The sequence below is a fragment of the Pseudophryne corroboree genome, chromosome 4 (genome assembly GCF_028390025.1).
Source record: "Pseudophryne corroboree isolate aPseCor3 chromosome 4, aPseCor3.hap2, whole genome shotgun sequence".
Taxonomy (NCBI): Eukaryota; Metazoa; Chordata; class Amphibia; order Anura; family Myobatrachidae; genus Pseudophryne; species Pseudophryne corroboree.
In genome coordinates, this window is record NC_086447.1 from 187,407,441 (window position 1) to 187,430,962 (window position 23,522).

Here is a 23,522-nt window from a genome sequence, read left to right on the forward strand (position 1 = left end):
ATGGGCCAGGTGTTTGTGTCGGCCACTAGGGTCGCTTAGCTTAGTCATCCAGCGACCTCGGTGCAAATTTTAGGACTAAAAATAATATTGTGAGGTGTGAGGTATTCAGAATAGACTGAAAATGAGTGGAAATTATGGTTTTTGAGGTTAATAATACTTTGGGATCAAAATGACCCCCAAATTCTATGATTTAAGCTGTTTTTTAGTGTTTTTTGAAAAAAACACCCGAATCCAAAACACACCCGAATCCGACAAAAAAAATTCGGTGAGGTTTTGCCAAAACGCGGTCGAACCCAAAACACGGCCGCGGAACCGAACCCAAAACCAAAACCCGAAAAATTTCAAGTGCACATCTCTAATTTTATGTTAGTTTGGTAGTGTATAACTTGTATTGTGTATTCTTTTGCGATTGAACGTTCATTCATTCCCTTAAAAGGTGTTAGACCCTTAGACCAGTATTTGAGTGTTTATTATATTGCTAAAGGGTTCTCAGAGCGTAAGAGTCGCTCATACAGCTTTCTAACTAACAAGGTTACACTGCGTTGCATTTACACCTTATCACTGCACAAAGGTTTACAATATAAGTACATTGTTTAGGATATTGTTACAAAGTTTTAACTCTGTGATCATCAGCGCCGCTCGTGATCTCCTCGTGGTCTTGAGCGTCCGCTACACTGATAGCGTATCATTACGTTAGTCGGCAGCCTATAGCGTGCTTGCCTTTACGCATTAAGCCGTGAGCGAACGTGCCGCTCGTGCGTCTCGTCCACGGCTAAGCGTCCGCTACGCTGAGTACGTACCCTTACGGTACCACTTACTCTAATAGCGTACTGAGTCTTTTCACCTTTCAGCGTGTTTTATATAGGATATATATTAGGCTTTTACAGGTGGGAAAGAGGTATTTCAGACTGACAGTACGAACAGAACACACGCATCCAAGTGCCATCCCCAACAAGTGCCGCACCTGGGTACGCGCCTAGTAATGGGAGATTCTCCACCGCTGAAGGGGTCGCAGCAGCATGCCACTCTGAATCACCCGCTTCATGTGTCGCAGGCGCAGGCCTGAGCACATTCACTTGGAAATAGAATAAAAACGCAACCCACCGGTGCAGGTGACGGGCTAGGCGGCAGCGCGCCCAGAGCGCTGCCAGAGTACAGCAGGGCAGGCCGGCGCTATAACAGACAGGCAGCAGGACACCTGCGGCCACCGCAGGAAAAGGGATAATGCCGGTGCTAAGGGCAAGGAAGATGGGCAGTGAAAAGGTGAATGGCGAGAGGAGGAGAATGAGACAGCGCTGGAGCGCGCGTTCTTATGGGATGGGCGGGAGCGCGCGTTCTTAGGGGATGGGCGGGAGCGCGCTCACCGTGTAGACAGAGCAGCTGTGCGCGCCGGCCGGCAGCGCGCACAATCACTTATTCTGTGCTCTGTGATTCTGTTGCCGCTGCTCTCCGCAGATTCCGGTAAGTGCCCGGTGTCCGGTCTCCGTGTCTGCACTGCCTGTGAGTACCTGGTGATATATGAGGGACTTGTGTTATGCAGTCTCTGTACTGTGTGTATTGCACGCCTGTGCTTGTGTGTGCTGCTCTGCCATCCTGTCCATGCATACTGTGTATATAGGTAAGCTGCTGTACCCAGATGCCTGGAACTAGGGGCTGTGCCAAGGGGTACAGGTTGCTCTCATGTCTCTGACATGCCATCCTTGTCACATGCATGCAGTTGCTGCTGGGCTCTGCCGTGTACTGTGGCGCAGTATGGAAAACTCTAAGAAGTACAGTATGTTCTAGCCCTGTGGAGGGAACACTTACATAATGCTGGGGATTGTAGTAGCCCAGGGGCCAGCAGCCCTGTGTGTGACTGGCATGTCTGTGCCCGCATTGGCTGCTGAGATGTATACTTTTCTGGCAACAATTGTAACCCGACTACGTGTATGAGAGTCTGCAGAGAATGTAAATCCTCCTCTGGTTCTCCAGCTCTTCTGGGATTTGTAGTTCCTTGACAGCTATTACAGAGATTGCTAATGTCTTTGTGTTTACTAGAAGCTACATTATATGGCTCCCGATAAGTTGGTGTTTCTTTAAATATTCAATAATATTCTAAGGGGCAGATTTGACTATGTAACATTGCAAGCTAATGTTACATGGATTATCCGGGAAGGAAAACATTGTTTATGTATCTAGTAAAGCAGGCCTTCCCAACCTCGGTCCTTACACACAGTCCAGGTTTTAGTGATATCCATGTTTGAGCACAGGTGACTTAATTAGAACCACAATTATTTTGATTTAACCATCTGTGCTGAACCCTGGATAGCACTAAAACCTGCACTGTAGTGTGTCTTGGGGACCGCGGTTGGGAACTTGATATGTGTGCAGCATGACGTCACTCCAGGAACCTTGCGGATATGGAATTATTATTATTATTATTATTATTATTATTTACCCTTTTCTCACCCACCCGTTTTGGCGACCTAAGCAGGACTTTAGACGGCTTTAGCTGCTATACAGTATGTGTCTAAACCAGGCATGTCCAAACTGCGGCCCTCCAGCTGTTGAGAAACTACACATCCCAGCATGCCCTGACACAGCTTTAGCATTCTTTGACAGCAAAAGTGTGTCAGGGCATGCTGGGATATGTAGTTTCAGCTGGAGGGCCGCAGTGTGGACATGCCTGGTCTAAACCCTGGCCATTTGGGTGCAGTAATTGGCAACCGCACCAATTGTATTGCTTCGACTGGCACCCATTGATTACAGCTGCAGTACGGATGGTGTAATGGTTAGCATTACTGCCTCACAGCACTGAGGTCATGGGTTCGATTCCCACCATGGCCCTAACTGTGCGGAGTTTGTATATTCTCTTCGTACTTGCGTGGGTTTCCTCCGGGTACTCCGGTTTCCTCCCACAATCCAAAAATATACTGGTAGGTTAATTGACTCCCAACAAAATTAACACTAGCATGAATGTGTGTGTGTGTGTGTGTGTGTGTACATGTGGTAGGGAATATAGATTGTAAGCTCCATTGGGGCAGGGACGGATGTGAATGGGCAAAATATTCTCTGTAAAGCGCTGCGGAATATGTGTGCGCTATATAAATAACTGGTAATAATAATAATAATCAAACAGTTGAATTCCCCCCTTAGAGAATGGTGGTAGTGATTGCTTTCTTGTCATCTTTTGATCTATATTAAATACTTGACCATTGGAAATGCAGCATTGGAGGCTCTGTATCATAACAAATAGCTTGCAGATATGACAAACAATCATAATTCTTATTAACATGAATGGCCGCACATTACAATATATGCTTTTTACTGTATGTAAATGGAAATGCTACAAAACCTACTTTCATAATTCGGTTGTGATTGGCAAGGGACAATGAAATATATATGTAATAATAGACGTGCACAAATGCCGTTGCAGCAGCTGTGCACAAATATGCAAATGTCACAGCTGCCAGGAGTAGTATTGAGGCAGCGTAGCATCTCAGAGCCGCTGCTTGTGTACGAAGACGTAAACATCATATGCACAGCGGTCGATAATTGACCTGAGTACCGCTGTGGGGTCGATTCAATTGTTTTAACCCACTACTACCACTAGGGGGTGCAAAATGGACCAATTCAATTATTGTTCCGTTTAGATGCCCAGTAGTTGTGGGGGTGACCTTTTCTTCTTGCAGCCTCTTGAGGTGCGAGAAGAAATGTGCACTAAGTTGGCACATTTAGTATCCAAGTGGGAATTGGACACCCAAAGCAGGACTTTTGGTGGGTTTAGCAGTTTTATGCGACTGTAGCCTGTCTGTTTTGGGTGCGACATGCGCTTAGACGGGAAAAATAGACTCCCAAAACAATTGAATGGCTTCCTATGGTCACCCAGCATGGTTGTGTGAAGTAAAACAGAGCCATTGCCATATCTGGGAATTTGTGTACCGTAACTCAGTTGCAAGCTGTGACCTCCCTGGCAAATTAAATCGCCTGGTTTTGATTTGCCATTCCCCCCACAAATACTCTCTACATGTCATGTACTTTGTTAATAAATTGTCACTAACTGCCGTAGTGCCACTTAGACGTATTCACAGTGGCAGAAAAACTTTTACACTGCGTAAAACATTGATATTGTGTCCATCTCTTCGTCATGCACAATCACTGATTTCCTGCGCACCATTATGGTGTGTTAAGGAAAATTGACTACGTTGGTGCCTGCGATGTGCTGGTGCTTCTGCAGCCCTGACTATCATTAAGAAAGAATTCCACCCGTAGACTGTTCACTTTTTTCCTACGCAGGCAAATCTCATTACACTGGTAAGTGGATAAATATTGGCATTTCTGGCCTCCTTTTATATAGTATCCAAGCAACTTGTTTAAGGTAGACTACATTTGAAGAAGTAATTATCTTTAAAGAATGTTTTTTGTATGTCTTTCCACAGTGTTTTGTAGGTATGATAATATTCCAAATATATATGATTGAAGTAAAAGAGTCCATTTTATTATCGCAGAGACTTTCCCACACGGATTACATTGTATCATTACATTTTCCGTCACTCATGGTGAGATGGTGTTACAATGTGTTTATCATTGCGCTGTCTTCCTTTACTCACTTACATCTGCAGTCATACTTCCTCCTCACACTTCTTCTTTTCAGTGAGAGTCATTTTGGTATATGGGAGGGACATCGCAGGAAAGGGAGCATTGCTTGAATTTTAATACAGAATCCAAGTTTCACACATCAGTATGTTGTCCAACTGTAAAGTGCATTGCTGCTGTGTAAGCACACCCTGACACTGAGCTGTCTGTATACCTAGTCACTGACAAATGCCAAATCTGAGAGTTTATTAACCTGGATTTAACCCAGTCTTCCTTTTCAAACCTGAAGTACTAGTGTGTGATGGGCGGGCGTGTTTCCCCTTTTGTCCAGTGTGTCATTACAGGAGCGATTCAATAGCTATGACTGTTGCACATTTTAAGCTTTTAAAAAGGCTCTTTCTGTCTTTGCCGCATGACAACATATTGTACAACGTCTGCAAGTGTCACCAGTCTTTATTCACAGCAGAGCAGTAGTCATATCCTGCTGTGCATGCAGTTCTGTTTATGATCGCAAGATACCTGCCTACTTTGTGGGCAAGTTTCAAATATTCCTGACGCCGGCAGCCACTAGATGGCGCCGAACATAGATATTAAAATTTAGCTCTGTTCCGGCGCAATTGGCTGCCAGCGTCTACATTTCGGCTTGCACCCGCCAAGGGTGCGAACTGAAATGTAGGGTTAAACCAGGGTTGTCTGGTTGAAACCACCTTGGGGGTGCTCCAATTTCCTCCCACACTCAAAAAATAAATAAATAAAAATAAAAAATGCTGGTAATTTAATGACAAAAATAAATACTTTTTTTGGAATGTTAAATAGTCTAGTACATAGGTTCCCAAACTTGGGGGTAGATGTATTAACCTGGAGAAGGCATAAGGAAGTGATTAAACCAGTGATAAGTGCAAGGTGATAACGCACCAGCCAACCAGCTCCAATATGCAAAATCACAGTTAGGAGCTGATTGGCTGGTGTATTTATTGGGATCCGGTCTGAAGATCAACAGTGCCTAGGTCGACCACTATAGGTCGACATGTTTTCAAAGTCGACATGTTCTAGGTCAAAAGGTCGACATGAGTTTTTTCACTTTTTTTTTTTTTTTTTTTAAACTTTTTCATGCTTAACAATCCACGCGGACTACGATTGGGAACGGTAACCTGCCCGAAGCATGGCGAGCGGACATGGTGCACTAATTGGGTCACTGTACGGAGAAAACGACACCAAAAAAACATGAAAAACTCCTGTCGACCTAGAAACCCTGTCGACCTGAACATTGTCGACCTAATGATCCACACTCGTATTTATCACCTTGCACTTATCACAGGTTTATCACTTCCTTATACCTTCTCCAGGTTAAAAACATCTGCCCCTTGGTTCTCAGTGCATGTTTTCCAGGTCTCCTCACAGAAGAGTGAAATAATTAGCTCCACATATGAATCTTCTAAAATGTGTCAATGAGTAATGAATACACCTGTGCAGCAGCTGGGTGAGCTGTTTGAGGTCCTGAGGGCGGAGTTTGATAATCTATGGTCTAGTGCAGGGATGGAGAACCCTTGGTCCCTTCAGCTGTTGTTGAACTACACATACCAGCATGCCTTGCTACAGTTTTTGCTATTTGGCCATGCTAAAACTGTTGCAAGACATGCTGGGATGTGTAGTTCAACAACACCTGGAGGGCTGAAGGTTCCCCATCCCTGCACTATACAATTATCTGGCAGATCATCTGCTAGATGTGGCTGGTTGGAATTAAAATTTGGTAATCGATGAGAGTAAATGACAATTTACCATTTGCTCCCAAACACTGGAAAACGGACAAAAACTATTCATGCAAATTGGTTAATTCCTCGATTTAACCAATTTGTCTGAATGACAGATTTTGCCCCATATTGCTGTAATACATTTTTATTTAAATACAATGTGAGCTTATTGCTGCATAGATACTGCTGCTCTTACATGGTACACTGACAGCCTTGGTGATGCACAAAGTTGCACAGTGATCCCTACGCTTGCGGCAGCGGGCCTCAATGTGCATTCCATTGGGATCACTGCGCAGCATAATGCCTGTGTGGACAAGCCCTAAAAAATGTAGTTGGATTCTAATTTATTCTTTATGCCCCCTGCATTATTTACACACACTATTTGTTTCCTTTTTGACTTATCCATAAACAAATGAGTTTACTATAGATATCGAAGCAATACTAAATAATAATTGTTCTGACCCCCTGAGCCAGGACATCAACCCAAAAATGCTGCATTTCTCAGTTTTTCAAATGGAGGTTTTCCAGTGGGTTAGAAAACAATGCACTTTGCTGTTAAATTTTCACTAAATCAATGTTTCCGAAACGCCGTCCTCAAGGACCCCCAGTTCATGTTTTCCAGGGCACCTAGCTGCTGCACAGGTGTATTCATCATTCACTGACACATTTTAAAAGATCCACAGGTGGAGCTCATTTTTCCCCTTGCGATTCTGGAAAACGTGAACTGGTGGTGGTTCTTTTGTTACAGAGTTTGGGAACCACTGCACTAAATGGACAAGTCTATTATCTAACAGTTGGTGCTGCATTTATGAAACACTTCATTCACCAGGGGTTTAGCCCAAATCGCTACCATGGTAAAGATTCCCTATGCCATGCTAAGTAACATGTAACCCAAATAAGTAATCTGATTTTGGATTTTTTTTTTGTTCCTCCTGTGGCATAACCTTTAGTTTATGTAGCCACAAGTTTGTATTTGGCAAATTATAATATATATATACTGTATATTCTTTTTTTGTTAATAGAAAAAAATCAGGAATGGCATTTTTTTTTCTGTGGTTTTCCATTGACAAGGAAGGATCCCTCTTAAAAGTGAATGTATTACAGTAGCCAGTGTGGGCTATTATGTGCTATTGCCATCTGAAGATGGTGTTAGTAACTGCGCAAAGCTTGGCAAATGTAAGTTTAGCAGCCCCCATAGGAGCTTTTGTGACTGAATTTGGGGGGCAGCAGCAATCTCCCCTATGTGGTGGTGACCCCTACATACATTTTGTGTATACGTAGTATTTGCTGGTATACCCTCAAGTCAACTGTGTTCTGAGGATTCCCCACAAAATATATTTGATTAATATGCCCCAAAGTATCTTAATTATCCCTCTACATTTACAAAGATTTTATCATTTAGACTATCTTCTGCTTAATTGTGTTATGAATTGTGTTCACTCTAGCACCCCTGCACCTGTCTCAACCTATGCAGTTCCTTTTTTCTGCCTGGGATGTTGCTGAGATACAGACCAGGGTGTGCTAGAAGCACCAGAGCACCCAAGCAGAAAAGAGGAACTGCACAGATGCAGGGTGCTAGAATGAACACTATGTAAATAAGGGTTTAGTAGTTGTCCGATTCAGGTTTTTGTGTAAGGTAGTCTTGTTCTGACATCTACTTAGTGAAGTATGGATTGAAATGCATACCTCGCTGCATAAAGTGCCCCCGCACCCGAATCCCAATGCCCAAATAGTGCACTATAGTGTGACTTCCCCAATAGTCCCTAAGACTTATGTAGCTCATACAGCAACAATCAATTGGAAAAATTCTGCGTTGTGCCAATGATTGTTAAAAAATCTGTGAAATACTCAATACGTTGATTCTGACAATAACCCAGAAATTATTGAAATCTGCAAATTGGGGATTTTTAACTTGTTGTATTTTGCCATTCATCGGCGTTGGCGAATCAGATCGATATATGTATGGGCACAGTAGCTCTACAATTTCTCTTATGTCCTAGAGGATGCTGGGGACTCCGTAAGGACCATGGGGTATAGACGGGCTCCGCAGGAGACATGGGCACTCTAAAGACTTTAGATGGGTGTGCACTGGCTCCTCCCTCTATGCCCCTCCTCCAGACCTCAGTTAGATCCTGTGCCCAGAGGAGACTGGATGCACTGCAGGGGAGCTCTACTGAGTTTCTTTGAAAAATACTTTTTGTTAGGTTTTTTATTTTCAGGGAGCACTGCTGGCAACAGGCTCCCTGCATCGTGGGACTGAGGGGAGAGAAGCAGACCTACTTAAATGATAGGCTCTGCTTCTTAGGCTACTGGACACCATTAGCTCCAGAGGGTTGGAACGCAGGTCTCACCCTCGCCGCTCGTCCCGGAGCCGCGCCGCCGTCCTCCTCACAGAGCCGGAAGATAGAAGCCGGGTGAGTATGAGAAGAAAGAAGACTTCAAAGGCGGCAGAAGACTTCAGATCTTCAATGAGGTAACGCTGCGCGCCATTGCTCCCACATTCACACACAGACACTCACTGGTGGCACTGAATGGGTGCAGGGCGCAGGGGGGGGGCGCGCCCTGGGCAGCAATTATAAACCTCTAGGGACACTGGCATAGATATGTATATGTGTGTGTATGTATTTCTCTGACGTCCTAGTGGATGCTGGGTACTCCGTAAGGACCATGGGGTATAGACGGGCTCCGCAGGAGACTGGGCACTCTTAAAAGAAAGATTAGGTACTATATCTGGTGTGCACTGGCTCCTCCCTCTATGCCCCTCCTCCAGAGCTCAGTTAGTATCTGTGCCCGGCCAGAGCTGGATGCACCCTAGGGGCTCTCCTGAGCTTCCTAGAAAAGAAAGTATTTGTTAGGTTTTTTATTTTCAGTGAGATCTGCTGGCAACAGACTCACTGCTACGTGGGACTGAGGGGAGAGAAGCGAACCTACCTGCTTGCAGCTAGCTTGGGCTTCTAAGGCTACTGGACACCATTAGCTCCAGAGGGATCGAACACAGGCCCAGTGCTCGGTCGTCCGGTCCCGGAGCCGCGCCGCCGTCCCACTTGCAGAGCCAGAAGAACGAAGAGAAGTTGAAAATCGGCGGCTGAAGACTCCGGTCTTCATTAAGGTAGCGCACAGCACTGCAGCTGTGCGCCATTGCTCCCTTAGCACACCACACACTCCGGTCACTGATGGGTGCAGGGCGCTGGGGGGCGCCCTGGGCAGCAATTAGATTACCTTACTTGGCGAAAAGCACATAATACAGTCTGATAAACTGTATATGTGCATTAACCCCCGCCATTAAAGTACATTAAAGGACAGAAGCCCGCCGCTGGGGGGCCGGGCCTTCTTCCTCAGCACACCGGCGCCATTTTCTCTTCACAGCTCCCCAGGCTCTCCCCTGCAGTATCCTGGTACACAAAGGGTAAAAAAGAGAGGGGGGGGGGACATACATTTAGGCGAAAAACTGTGTATATAAGCTGCTATAGGGGAAAAATCACTCAGTATAGTATACATCCCTGTATTATATAGCGCTGTGGTGTGTGCTGGCATACTCTCTCTCTGTCTCTCCAAAGGGCCTGGTGGGGGAACTGTCTTCAAATAGAGCATCCCCTGTGTGTGTGGTGTGTCGGTATGCGTGTGTCGACATGTCTGAGGTAAAAGGCTCCTCTAAGGAGGTGATAGAGCGGATATGTGTGTGGGAGGGTGTCTCCGTCGACAACGCCGACACCTGTTTGGATATGTGTAAGTGCTGAGGTAAAATTATTGCACAAAAGGTTAGGGAACAGAAAGGAAATCTACCCTGGTCTGTCCCTATGTCACAGAGTCCTTCAGAGTCTCTCTATGTTCACTATCCAAAATAACAAAGTATCGACACGGAGTTTAACTCCACTGTCGACTACGATAATGCAAAGTTACAGCCAAGAGGGCTAAAAGATATTCAATATATGATTATTGGAATAAAAGATGATTTGCATATCGCTGATGACTCATCTGTCCCTGACACGAGAGTACACATGTTAAGGGGAAGAATGCTGAGGTAAAGGCACGTGGAGGCCACACACACTACTGAGCCTCATTTTGACTTGTTTTAAGGACATTACATCAAAGTTGGATCAGCCTGTAGTGTGTTTTTCCACTTTAATTTTGAGTGTGACTCCAAATCCAGACCTCCATGGGTTAATAAACTTGATTTCCATTGATAATTTTTGTGTGATTTTGTTGTCAGCACATTCAACTATGTAAAGAACAAAGTATTTAATAAGAATATTTCATTCATTCAGATCTAGGATGTGTTATTTTAGTGTTCCCTTTATTTTTTTGAGGTGTGTGTGTGTGTGTATATATATGTATATATAATATATATATATGTATATATATATATATGTATGTATGTATGTATGTATATATATATATATATATATATGTATGTATGTATATACATACATACATACATACATACATACATACATACATACATACATACATACATACATACATACATACATACATACATCCAGCCAGCGGAGGCAGTATATTACAGAAATCCCCGCCACTATAAAGATTTGAGTGGGACCGAAGCCCGCCGTTGAGGGGGCGGAGCTTGATCCCACAGCACTAACCAGCGCCATTTTCTCCACAGCAGGCTGCAGAGAAGCTGGCTCCCCGGACTCTCCCCTGCTGAACACACGTACAGAGGGCAAAAAAAAGAGGGGGGGGGGGGGCACATTTATTTGGCGCAGTGTGTGTGTGTGTGTATGTGTGTATATATATATATATATATATATATATATATATATATATATATATATATAATATATATATATATATATATATATATATATATATATATATATATATTTATTTAGCGCTGTACTGACTGGGATTTTATTCCGGTGGCGCTGGGTGTGTGCTGGCATACTCTCTCTCTGTCTCTCCAAAGGGCCTTATTGGGGGACTGTCTCCATATAGATATATATCCCTGAGTGTGTGTGTGTGTCGGCATGTCTGAAGCGGAAGGCTCACCTAAGGAGGAGGTAGAGCAGATGATTGTGGTGTCTCCGTCGGCGACGCCGACGCCTGATTGGTTGGATATGTGGAATGTTTTAAATGCAAATGTGTCTTTATTACATAAGAGAATGGACAAAGCAGAGAACAGGGAGTCAATCCATGGCTTTGGCTGTATCACAGGGCCCTTCAGGGTCTCAGAAACATCCCCTGTCCCAAGTAGCAGACACTGATGCCGACACGGATTCTGACTCCAGTGTCGACTACGATGATGCGAGGTTAAACCAGAGGGTGGCCAAAAGTATTCATTATATGATTATTGCAACAAAAGATGTTTTGCATATTACAGATGACCCCTCTGTCCCTGACACAAGGGTATGCATGTTTAAGGAAAAGAAACCTGAGATAACCTTTCCCCCATCTCATGAGCTGAACGCTTTATTTGAAAAGGCTTGGGAAACTCCAGACAAGAAACTGCAGATTCCCAAGAGAATTCTTATGGCGTATCCTTTCCTCGCACAGGACAGGTTACGATGGGAATCCTTGCCCAGGGTGGACAAGGCTTTGACGCGATTGTCCAAAAAGGTGGCGCTACCGTCTCCAGACACGGCAGCCCTCAAGGATCCTGCTGATCGCAGACGGGAAACTACCTTAAAATCAATTTATGCACATACGGGTGCCTTGCTCAGACTGGCAGTAGCGTCGGCTTGGGTATGTAGCGCAGTAGCAGCATGGGCAGATAACTTGTCATCTGACATTGATACCCTAGATAGGGATAGCATTTTATTGACCTTGGGTCACATTAAAGATGCAGCCTTGTATATGAGAGATGCTGCGAGAGATGTTGGGCTGTTAGGTTCAAGAGCCAACGCCATGGCAATTTCTGCTAGGCGAGCCCTGTGGACCCGCCAATGGACGGGTGATGCCGACTCAAAGAGTCATATGGAAATTTTGCCTTACAAAGGTGAGGTTTTATTTAGGGAGGGTCTCGCGGACCTGGTTTCCACAGCTACCGCGGGTAAATCTTCTTTTTTACCTTATGTTCCCCCACAGTAAAAGAAAACACCACAATATCAGATGCAGTCCTTTCGGTCGCATAAGTCCAGAAGAGGTCGGGGCTCTTCCTTCCTCGCCAGAGGTAAGGGTAAAGGGAAAAGAATGCCTGCTACGGCTAGTTCCCAGGAGCAGAAGTCTTCCACGGCTTCTACTAAATCCACCGCATGATGCTGGGGCTCCACTGAAGGAGTCTGCGCCGGTGGGGGCGCGTCTTCGACTCTTCAGCCAGGTCTGGGTTCTGTCAGACGTGGATCCTTGGGCAGTGGAAATTGTATCCCAAGACTACAAACTGGAATTCGAAGAGGTGCCTCCTCGCAGATTTTTCAATTCTGCTTTACCAGCTTCTCCCCCAGAGAGGGAAATAGTTTTAGCTGCAATTCAAAAACTGTGTCAACAGCAAGTGATTATCAAGGTTCCCCTAGTCCAACAGGGGAAGGGTTACTGTTCAACCCTGTTTGTAGTCCTGAAACCGGATGGCTCGGTCAGATCCATTCTGAATCTAAAATCCCTAAACCTGTACTTGAAAAAGTTCAAATTCAAGATGGAATCGCTCCGGGCAGTTATCTCCAGCCTGGAAGGGAGGGATTTTATGGGGTCACTAGATATAAAGGATGCATACCTTCATGTCCCCATTTATCCCCCTCATCAGGCGTACCGGAGATTCGCTGTACAGGACTGTCATTACCAGTTTCAGACGTTGCCGTTTGGGCTTTCCACGGCCCTGAGGATTTTCACCAAGGTAATGGCGGAAATGATGGTGCTCCTGCGCAGGCAGGGAGTCACAATTATCCCGTACTTGGACGATCTCCTGATAACAGCGAGATCGAGAGATCAATTGCTGAAAAGCGTGTCGCTCTCCCTGAGAGTGCTGCAGCAGCATGGCTGGATTCTAAATCTACCAAAGTCACAGTTGATTCCAACGACTCAGCTACCTTTCTTAGGCATGATTCTGGACACGGAACAGAAGAGGGTTTTTCTCCCAATGGAAAAAGCCCAGGAGCTCCAGAACATGGTCTGAGACCTACTAAAACCAAAAAGAGTGTCCGTCCATCAATGCACTCGAGTACTGGGAAAAATGGTGGCGACCTACGAGGCCATCCCCTTCGGCAGGTTCCATGCGAGGACGTTTCAGTGGGACCTTCTGGACAAGTGGTCGGGGTCCCATCTACAAATACATCAGAAAATAAGCCTGTCCCCCAAGGCCAGGGTGTCTCCCCTGTGGTGGCTGCAGAGTGCTCACCTTCTCGAGGGTCGCAGGTTCGGCATTCAAGACTGGGTTCTGGTGACCACGGACGCGAGCCTCCGAGGATGGGGAGCAGTCACACAAGGAAGAAATTTTCAGCGACTATCGTCAAGCCAGAAGACTTGTCTACATATCAACAGACTGGAATTGAGGGCCATTTACAATGGCCTACGACAAGCGGAGAATCTTCTTCGCGACCTACCGGTTCGGATTCAATCTGACAACGTCACAGCCGTGGCTCATGTAAACCGCCAAGGCGGGACAAGGAGCAGAGTGGCAATGGCGGAAGCCACCAGGATTCTTCGCTGGGCGGAAAATCACATAAGCGCTCTGTCAGCAGTCTTCATTCCGGAAGTGGACAACTGAGAAGCAGTGGGGACTTCATCAGGAAGTTTTTGCAGAGATAACAAGTCATTGGGGACTTCCGCAAATAGACATGATGGCGTCACGCCTCAACAAGAAGCTTCGGAGGTATTGTGCCAGGTCAAGGGACCCTCAGGCAGTAGCGGTAGACGCCCTGGTGACACAATGGGTGTTTCAGTCGGTCTATGTTTCCTCCTCTTCCGCTCATCTCAAAAATACTGAGAATCATAAGACGAAAAAGAGTGCAGACAATACTCATTGTTCCAGATTGGCCTTGAAGGGCCTGGTATTCAGATCTTCAGGAAATGCTCATAGAAGATCCGTGGCCTCTTCCTCTTAGGGAAGACCTGTTGCAGCAGGGGCCCTGCGTGTTCCAAGACTTACCGCGGTTACGTTTGACGGCATGGCGGTTGAACACAAAATCCTAGCGGGGAAAGGTATTCCGGAGGAAGTCAGTCATCCCTACTCTGATAAAGGCTAGGAAGGAGGTGACGGCGAAACATTATCACCGTATCTGGAGGAAGTATGTATTTGCTCCTATGGAAGATTTCCATCTGGGCCGTTTTCTCCACTTTCTACAGACAGGAGTGGATGTGGGCCTAAAGTTAGGCTCCATTAAGGTCCAGATTTCGGCCCTATCCATTTTCTTTCAGAAGGAATTGGCTTCTCTCCCAAAAGTCCAGACTTTTGTAAAGGGAGTGCTGCATATCCAGCCTCCTTTTGTGCCCCCCAGTGGCACCATGGTACCTTTAACGTGGTGTTACAGTTCCTAAAATCTCACTGGTTTGAGCCTCTTCAAATAGTGGAATTAAAATTTATCACTTGGAAGGTGGTCATGTTGTTGGCCTTGGCATCTGCAAGGCGGGTGTCCGAATTGGCGGCTTAGTCTCACAAGAGCCCCTATCTGATTTTCCATGTGGATAGAGCAGAGTTGAGCCCTCAATTTTTGCCTAAGGTGGTTTCATCTTTTCATATGAACCAACCTATTGTGGTGCCTGTGGCTACGGGTGACTTGGAGGATTCCAAGTCCCTTGATGTAGTCGGGGCCTTAAAGATTTATGTAGCCAGGACGGCTCGGGTTAGGAAAACAGAGGCACTGTTTGTCCTGTATGCAGCCTACAAGGTTGGCGCTCCTGCTTCTAAACAGACTATTGCTCGCTGGATCTGTAACATGATTCAGCAGGCTCATTCTACGGCTGGATTGCCGTTACCAAATTCGGTAAAGGCCCATTCCACTAGGAAGGTGGGCTCTTCTTGGGCGGCTGCCCGAGGCATCTTTGCATTACAGCTTTGCCGAGCGGCGACTTGGTCGGGTTCAAACACTTTTGCTAAATTCTACAAGTTTGATACCTTGGCTGATGAGGACCTCATGTTTGCTCAATCGGTGCTGCAGAGTCATCCGCACTCTCCCGCCCGATCTGGAGCTTTGGTATAATCCCTATGGTCCTTACGGATTCCCCAGCATCCTCTAGGACGTAAGAGAAAATAAGATTTTAAACCTACCGGTAAATCTTTTTCTCCTAGTCCGTAGAGGATGCTGGGCGCCCGTCCCAGTGCAGACTACATTCTGCAAGACTTGTATATAGTTATTGCTTACATAAGGGTTATGTTACAGTTTTGATCAGTCTCTGGCTGATGCCGTTTTGTTTCATACTGTTAACTGGTTAGTATATACCAGGTTGTACGGTGTGTATGGCGTGGGCTGGTATGTATCTTGCCCTTAGATTAACAAAAATCCTTTCCTCGTACTGTCCGTCTCCTCTGGGCACAGTTCTCTAACTGAGGTCTGGAGGAGGGGCATAGAGGGAGGAGCCAGTGCACACCCATGTAAAGTCTTTAGAGTGCCCATGTCTCCTGCGGAGCCCGTCTATACCCCATGGTCCTTACGGAGTCCCCAGCATTCTCTACGGACTAGGAGAAAAAGATTTACCGGTAGGTTTAAAATCCTTTTTTTTTTTTTTTTTTTTTTTTTTTCATTTTTAAATATAACTTTTTTGCCAATAAAGTATTTGTTTCATTGTATATAAATCAAAAGTGACAATCTAGCAATTTTCCAGTTTTATTACGTGGTGTAATGGTTAGCATTACTGCCTCAGCACTGAGGGTTTGATTTCCACCATGACCCTAACTGTGTGGAGTTTGTATATTCTCCCTGTGCTTGTGTGGATTTTCCCCGGGTACTCCGGTTTCCTCCTTCAATCAAAAATATATTGGTAGGTTAATTGGCTCCAAACAAAAATGAACCCTAACGTGAATGTGTCTGTGTGTACATGTGGTAGGGTATATAGACTGTAAGCTGAACTGGGGCAAGGACTGATGTGAATGGGCAAGTAATCTCTGTAAAGCGCTGTGGATTGTGTGCGCTATATAAATAACTGGTAATAAATAAATATTACTAAAGTCTGACCTATGCAGCATTCTGAGGGGTTCCAAATATTAACTTTTATATGAAAACTGGCATAGCACTTGTGCAACCCACATGAGTTGTATTACATATCGCTTGTTTACATTTTTGTCCCTTACTCATGTTCACTTCCGAACTTCTTTAATAATAGAATATGTGGTGGTGATGCATTGCAGTTTAATTGTATCAATACAGTTTGTATTTCATACGTAGGGCAAGATTCAGATCTCCGTATCCCCCCTCCCACCCCCTATCGCGCCTACCGGCAGTATTCTAATGTTGCTGCGGACGGGCACAAGTTAATTTCAGCTAGCTACCCCCGTTCTCCAAACGGGTCTTTTCACGCTTGCGCCCATTACTTTAATCGGATTTAGGTGCTTTGCACGCCTAAACCAGAGTGTCATGGGTGCGATCAGTGCTATAAGTGGGGGCATTTGAATATTGCCTCGCTATCTCCCGTCACTTTAGACAGATCAGGGGTGCGATAACATTTGAATCCCCCTCCCCCCCCCCCCCCAATTGAGTCCTATTGGATAACGAGCGCTATGTAAATACAATTATTATATACAGTATATGGCCAGTAACACAGTCTCTGACCTTGTGTGCAGTTGGCAAGTAACAAAAAAGAGAGGTTGATATCCATGAATTGCATCTAATGGGTTTAGCAGCAGGGTGACAAATATTGACTGTGTTGAGACTTCCTGACTGTTGCAATACCTACAAGAGAATTGTGCTCACTGGCAGGAAGAGTGACAGACTGCAGTTGGCAAACACTACTGATGACAACATATGGTATAAAAGGTGGGGGATTTCAGTGAAATCATTGCTGAACTGTATTTAAAGCTTGTTTGCAGAGAAGTGGTTATGTGTTGCTATTTTACCTGAAGCAACCATCCTACAGCAAAGTGATGTTATCTTGGAAGATTGTGAAAAGCTAAAAATTCCTCACATTCCAGCTTCTTCTGCCAGGTCTCCTCCGCTTTGTGCCCAGATCATTGTGCAGCAGTCTGGAATAACAACGCTGCTACTGTTTATTTGCAGTGCGTTAGCAACAAGCTAAGGATGGCATTTTTGGGTTTAATAGGCCTAGTAATGCCACACTGTTCATGAGTTGTACAAGTTGAGTATCCCTTATCCAAAATGCTTGGGACCAGAGGTATTTTGGATATGGTTTTTTTCCGTATTTTGGAATAATTGCATACCATAATAAGATATCATGGTGATGGGACCTAAATCTAAGCACAAAATGCATTTGTTACATATACACCTTATACACATAGCCTGAAGGTCATTTAATACAGTATTATTAATAACTTTGTGTATTAAACAAAGTTTGTGTACATTGAGCCATCAAAGAACAAAGGTTTCACTATCTCACTCAAAGTCAGTATTTCTGAATATTCCGTATTTCAGAATATTAGGATATGGGATACTCAACCTGTATCAGTACAGCGCAGCTGTGTACTATGTGATCTGTATCACATTCCCATTCAGCATGCTTATTCAGCCCCTGACACAATGCATGTACACATGCACACTATAACTGCCGCTTACACTTGCGTTAACTATTGCTTAATCATTTTTATTTTTTTATGTTTTACTTAGAGTATGTTTACCTATAAATGTTATCTAATATCTTAAATGTACCTGCCACATCAAACTAGTTTTCCCTTAGGGATATTTCATATTTGTAAAGCTGTTAAACTTTATTCCATTCCTCTCCATATAAAAGTATCCTGGTATGGTTTCTCCAGAATATATGTTAATATGTGATGCTGTGTATGTGTATGTGTGCATTTATCATTTGATGTGTGAGCAACTCCTTTCCTATGATGATAACAACAATGATTCCTGATATTTTGAACACTGCATAGTAGCTCTCTACTACATTAATAAATGTATTTGACCATGCTCCGTTGCCACAGGTTCCTTCTGCTATAAATGTTAGCCAGCACAATGTATCCTGAAAATACATACTGTGACCGGTTATAAAAAAAAAAAAAAAACTGTTACATTGACAACACATGGTCCCATAACCTACCCTAGTGGTGGTCTACGGGATCAATTTCAAACTCTGTCACACACTTGGGTGGCCGATTTTACACCGATGAAGACTTTCACTTCCCATCTGTCAAACAAGTGGGTGACATTGGGGGCTGGTGCATTTTGCAGATGACTAATGTGGTTATTGGTGATTGAATTTTGCAATCCTGGCTAAAAAGGATTAATGTGTTGTGTGTGGGTTTTTGTTTTTTTAAAAAAACGTTTAATCATTGGCATTGCATTTACTTTGGAGCCACGCATGTACAGTAGTAGTATTGGACAATTTTTGGATATCTCCAGCAATTTTGCTGTGTGCATATGGCCAACGTTACAAGTCAATGCATCCCAATAAAATACTGGAAAACCATCATTTCTCTAGTTAGGGCTGCTTTTTCTTGCTGTCTTTCAAATTACATTGTTTTGCTTTAATAAATATATGTACCGTATTTGCCGGCGTATAAGACGACTGGGCATATAAGACGACCCCCAACATTTCCACTCAAAATATAGAGTTTGTTATATACTCGCCGTATAAGACTACCCCCTTCCACACACCAAATAAAACGTAAAAGAACATCAGATTTGTGACATACTGTATATTATGACCTGATAAGAGATTTGGATAGGGAGTATATCAATATATCAAGTATATCAAGTATATCAAGGTATGCATAAGAAGGGGGGAGGGGGCGAGGAAAAAGTTGTAAAATGTATAAAAGTATACCCCTGTGTGCATTTAGTGTTACCGGTTTCACATGAGTGCCATTAGTATTAGTGCCATTACAGTACCTGTCATTGTCACTATTGTACGGCCACAACGCGACTGCAGCGCCTCCGGCCAGTCCCTGCATCTCTCTGTAATTGGCACTAGTGACCCGCCGCGGCCGCACTGGATATCGCGCGATACTGGATGGTGAGTAGAATGAGGTGGGCGGGCATCGGGAGGCCACTATGGGCACCGGGCGAGTATCGGAAGGCCACTATGGCAGCTATGTCTATCCCAACTGAAGTGCACCCGGCGTATAAGACGACCCCCCCACTTGGAGGCATGTTTTTCAGGGCAAAAAAGTAGTCTTATACGCCAGCAAATACTGTAGTTATTCCTTTTGATAGGATAACGCCATCTGAAAATAAAAAATAACAATTATTTGATTTTTGTGTTCAGTAAAATTGAATAGAAGACCAGAAATTGATGTACTGTATTACTCCCCTGATTCTCTGGTCTGTCTGTAATGGTCCATGCATGTAGGAGATGATTTCTCATGCCTGGGATGACTGTTTAGTAGGGCATATCCTACTTTTACTGGAGATATGTATATTTCTGTTATTTTGTGTACTAGTAAAATGGTTCTGGCATATGTTGGGTTACTTCATCCCACGCTTGTCCTGTCTCAGTCCTGCTCTCCCTTCTCTGTTGCCGAATGGTGGGAGCGTGTGCTAGCTCACACTGCGCGTTAGAGATATGACAACCATCCTGCATTATTGTATAGATCCTTCCTATCTTCAACCAACTCCTGTATAGGTTTAGTAAGTGTTATCATTTTTAGGTCCATATTAGCCTTTCAGTCATTTGTCAGGTGTGTGTGTGTGTGTGTGTGTGTGTTTAAATGATGCTGGGTTGATGCTAAATGAATAATTGTTTGATGTTTTTGCATGATGTATTGAAAATAAGTTGTAATGGATTGTTACAATTTTCCGTTCTGTGTTCTAGCAGCTGAAAAGACAGCCTGGACTTTAAATAATCTGTAGTTACAGTAAGACTTTCTGCACAGTGGCACCTGCTTCTGCCACCTCCAACACAGTGACCTAGTGACAGTGCGTTATTGTATCTGTCTGCTTGTTACTTTCTGTGTCTGGAACACAGATTACACATGATCTGAAAATTGTTATGCTACCATTGGATCAAAGGTGATATTTTATTGGCTAAGTGACAAAGTTGGATATCGAGAGCACTTTAGTCTCTCCTTCAAGCCAGACTGAAGTGTTTGTATAGTTGTATGTCGATTCAGTATAGCAATAAAAATATGTTCTCTAATTTCCTTCCTGCTCTAAATATGGGCAAATCTTAAAATATATTTTTTCTAGCTTTGTTTTTTCCCCCCCATTGGTGTAGATTTCACAATACTAAAAAACCCCAAACTGTTTTAAACGATTTATTTTTGTTGCTCTGTTTGTGTGTTTTATAGTCCTTTCTAATGTTATGCATGCATGACTGTTATTTCTGCTCACTGTATACTAATTAAAGGCTTTAATGCAATAGTGACACCTGTAGACTGTGGAAAAGCACTATCAATGGTTTTAAACATGGCTTTTTATATCCCACAGTGCAGATCACATCAAAATGGCAGAATGGTTGCTTGTTTTTGTTTCCTTGTTATAATGGTGCTTGCCAGGACATTCTAACCAAAACCAGATCCAATTCAAGCAATTACCAGATAACTTGATCTTTTAAAAGAGTCATAGCAGTTTGTAGAAACTCTGGCTCTGTCGCACAGGAAATAAGGGGATCTAGTTGGGATCCCGGCAGTCGAAACGCTGATGCAGGAATCCTGACACTGATCAATATGCTGGCGCTGGTATCCCAACTTCTGGAACCGGAATGGGCATGGACCAGGCCGACAGTCAGGTAAGTTGTAGTGGGGGTTTAGGACAGTGATGGCTAACCTTCACACTCCAGCTGTTGAACTACGCATCCCAGCATGCCCTGCTACAGTTGTTATTTGGCCATGCTAAAACTGGTGCAGGGCATGCTGGGATATGTAGTTCAACAGCTGGAGTGTCAAGGTTAGCCATCACTGGTTTAGGATAAGGCTGCAAGGGATGGGAGTGCTAGGCTGTGAAGGGGGTAGGGGGGGGGTAGGTTTAGGCACCCCGCAGAGGGGGGTTAGGGTCAGATTCAGGCTGCGGGGGAGGGAGTATTAGGTTTAGGCTGCTGGAAGTGTGTGTGTTGAGGGGGGGGGGGGGTTGTGTTCAGGCACCATCGGTTAGGGTTAGGCTGCAGTGGGCGAGGATTAGGTTTAGGCCGTGGTGTGGGTTAGTGGGGCATTGGGGTAGGTAAGTATACTTACCTTCCCCATGTTGGGATTCTAAGCATCGGGACGCCGCTGTCTGTTTTCTAACCACTGGCATCCTACCGCCGCCATTCCTTCCCAACACACAATAAGCAATTCTGTTCTTTCTAATAAATTTCTGTCCTCCGTTAAGCATTTACTAATTATAACTGAGCACCAGTGGACTGGATGGCCCAGTCCTTATTTGGTTTAAATAATTTGTCAGTGATGTCCCACAGGGTACTATACTATCTCCCATGCTTTTTGAAATATACATATACCACTGGTTGAAATCAGATGTCATGGCCTGGTCTACCCCTGCTATGCAGATGATACACAACAGTATAGATACACAACTGTACTGAGAACCCAATAACAACCCTAAATGGCTGTCTAGCTGATCTCCAGGAGTGGATGAGTGCCATTTGGCTGTGACTGAACCCTGATAAAACAGAGGTTCTTGTGATAGAATCTCAACATCAAAGGACAAGACTGCAGCAAAGGAAACCAAGTGGACTTACACTTGGGTTTCAGAATTACAAACCACTGATCATGTGCAGAATCTTGGCGTTGAACTGGATGGTGGCTTGACACTTAAACATCAGATATCAGCCACAATCAAATACTCCGTTCTTTTATATGAGGAACATATCCAGAATCAAACACTTAATACCCTCAGAAGATCTGCCTAAAGTCATACGTACATGCAATTGTAGCATTATGTCTAGACTACTGAGTTACCTTGGTCTCCCAGCAAAAAAATTACACCGCTTCCACCTGGTACAAAATGCAACTGCCAGGCTGTTAACCAACTAAGCCCTGTTCCAGCCACATAACACCCGTTCTCTACTTCTTCCACTGGCTGTCTGTTAAATGGCAAATAATTTTCAAGATTGTCTTACTCACTTCAAAGCCCTACATGACTAGGACCCAAGGTACTTGAAGCAGCTTCTGATTCTTTACAGTCCCACTCTATTACAGAGATCTGTAGATGAAGGGCTACTAACAGTACCTAGAATCTCTCTGAATTCGCCTGGGGGTCGTGCTTTCTACTTTGTGGCTCCATACTCTATAAACTCTCTTCCCTGCGCAGTTTGGTAAGCCCCACTCTTAATTCCTTCAAAAACAGACTCCCTACTTACCTATTTATTTAGTGTTTCTTCTAGAATCTATAAGGGGCAGAGCGCCAGAGTCCGGGGGCACATTTGCGCGCACGGCCGAAACGAGGGCGCGGCCATGTAAATTAGGGGGCGTGGCCACACAACATCATTTTAGTTGGCGGTGCGGCCCACAGACGCTGCTATAGGGGGCGTCTGTGGCCGTCGACGTCACTGTTGGGTGTGTGCCCAGCACCTCCGTCGGTGCTGAGCTTCTCCCAGCTCTCTCCCATAGCATGAATGGATGCGCACGGCATCTTTACACGCTGGGAGGGCAGGAAGCGGGCGGCTGTTCTAGCAGGGTGCCGCAAAAGGGGCAGGGCGTGTTTTTCCTTTTAAAAATCGGGCAGGGGTGCGGCGCCCTGCTAAAACAGCCTAGAGTGAACACTATTTATTGAAGCATTTCACTATTATCTACTTGTTAAGCTGGTTTTGTATTTTGTGCTGTAAAGTAAAATGTAAAGCAACTTGGGGCAATTCACTTATTTTATGGGCACCCACCAGGGCTTTTCAGTTGTTGTCCCCATTGGTTGCGCATGCCACGTACGCGTGCCAATTAGTACTGGGTCTAGCCACGCAAAGCAGCTAAACCCGCCTATAAAGTTCAGGTTTGGGTGCTCTTACTCCCATTTGAGCGCCCAAATCACAGCATTTCGGAGGCTGCGAGCTGTATTGTGTGTCCTTGGCTGCATGTGCACCCGAATGTAGCAACAATTGAATTGCTCCGCTGGGCATTATCTAGTTGCGGGCGAATCGCGGCAAATTATCGCCGTTTTTTTAATTCGACACAATTCGACAGGTGAATTCCGGCAGGTGGCTGCCGGAATTCACCATATTCCATGAAAAACGGATTCGACATTCCCGCGGGCGAAAAACGGCCGATTTGCCGGA

General features: G+C 44.6%; 1 protein-coding gene across 5 annotated transcripts in view; it reads left to right on the plus strand.

Moving 5' to 3' along the window:
- Positions 1–1,146: 1,146 nt before the first annotated feature.
- The window catches only part of PIK3CB (phosphatidylinositol-4,5-bisphosphate 3-kinase catalytic subunit beta), a 403,067-nt gene continuing 380,691 nt past the window's right edge, over positions 1,147–23,522 (plus strand). For 2 of the 5 annotated variants that reach the window (XM_063915643.1, XM_063915645.1), the window contains exon 1: positions 1,147–1,263. The gene's annotated coding sequence lies outside the window, so the exon portion shown is untranslated. Of the gene's footprint in view, positions 1,264–1,343; positions 1,501–23,522 lie in introns of those variants that run through there. The other 3 variants (XM_063915644.1, XM_063915641.1, XM_063915642.1) reach the window with 2 other exon arrangements.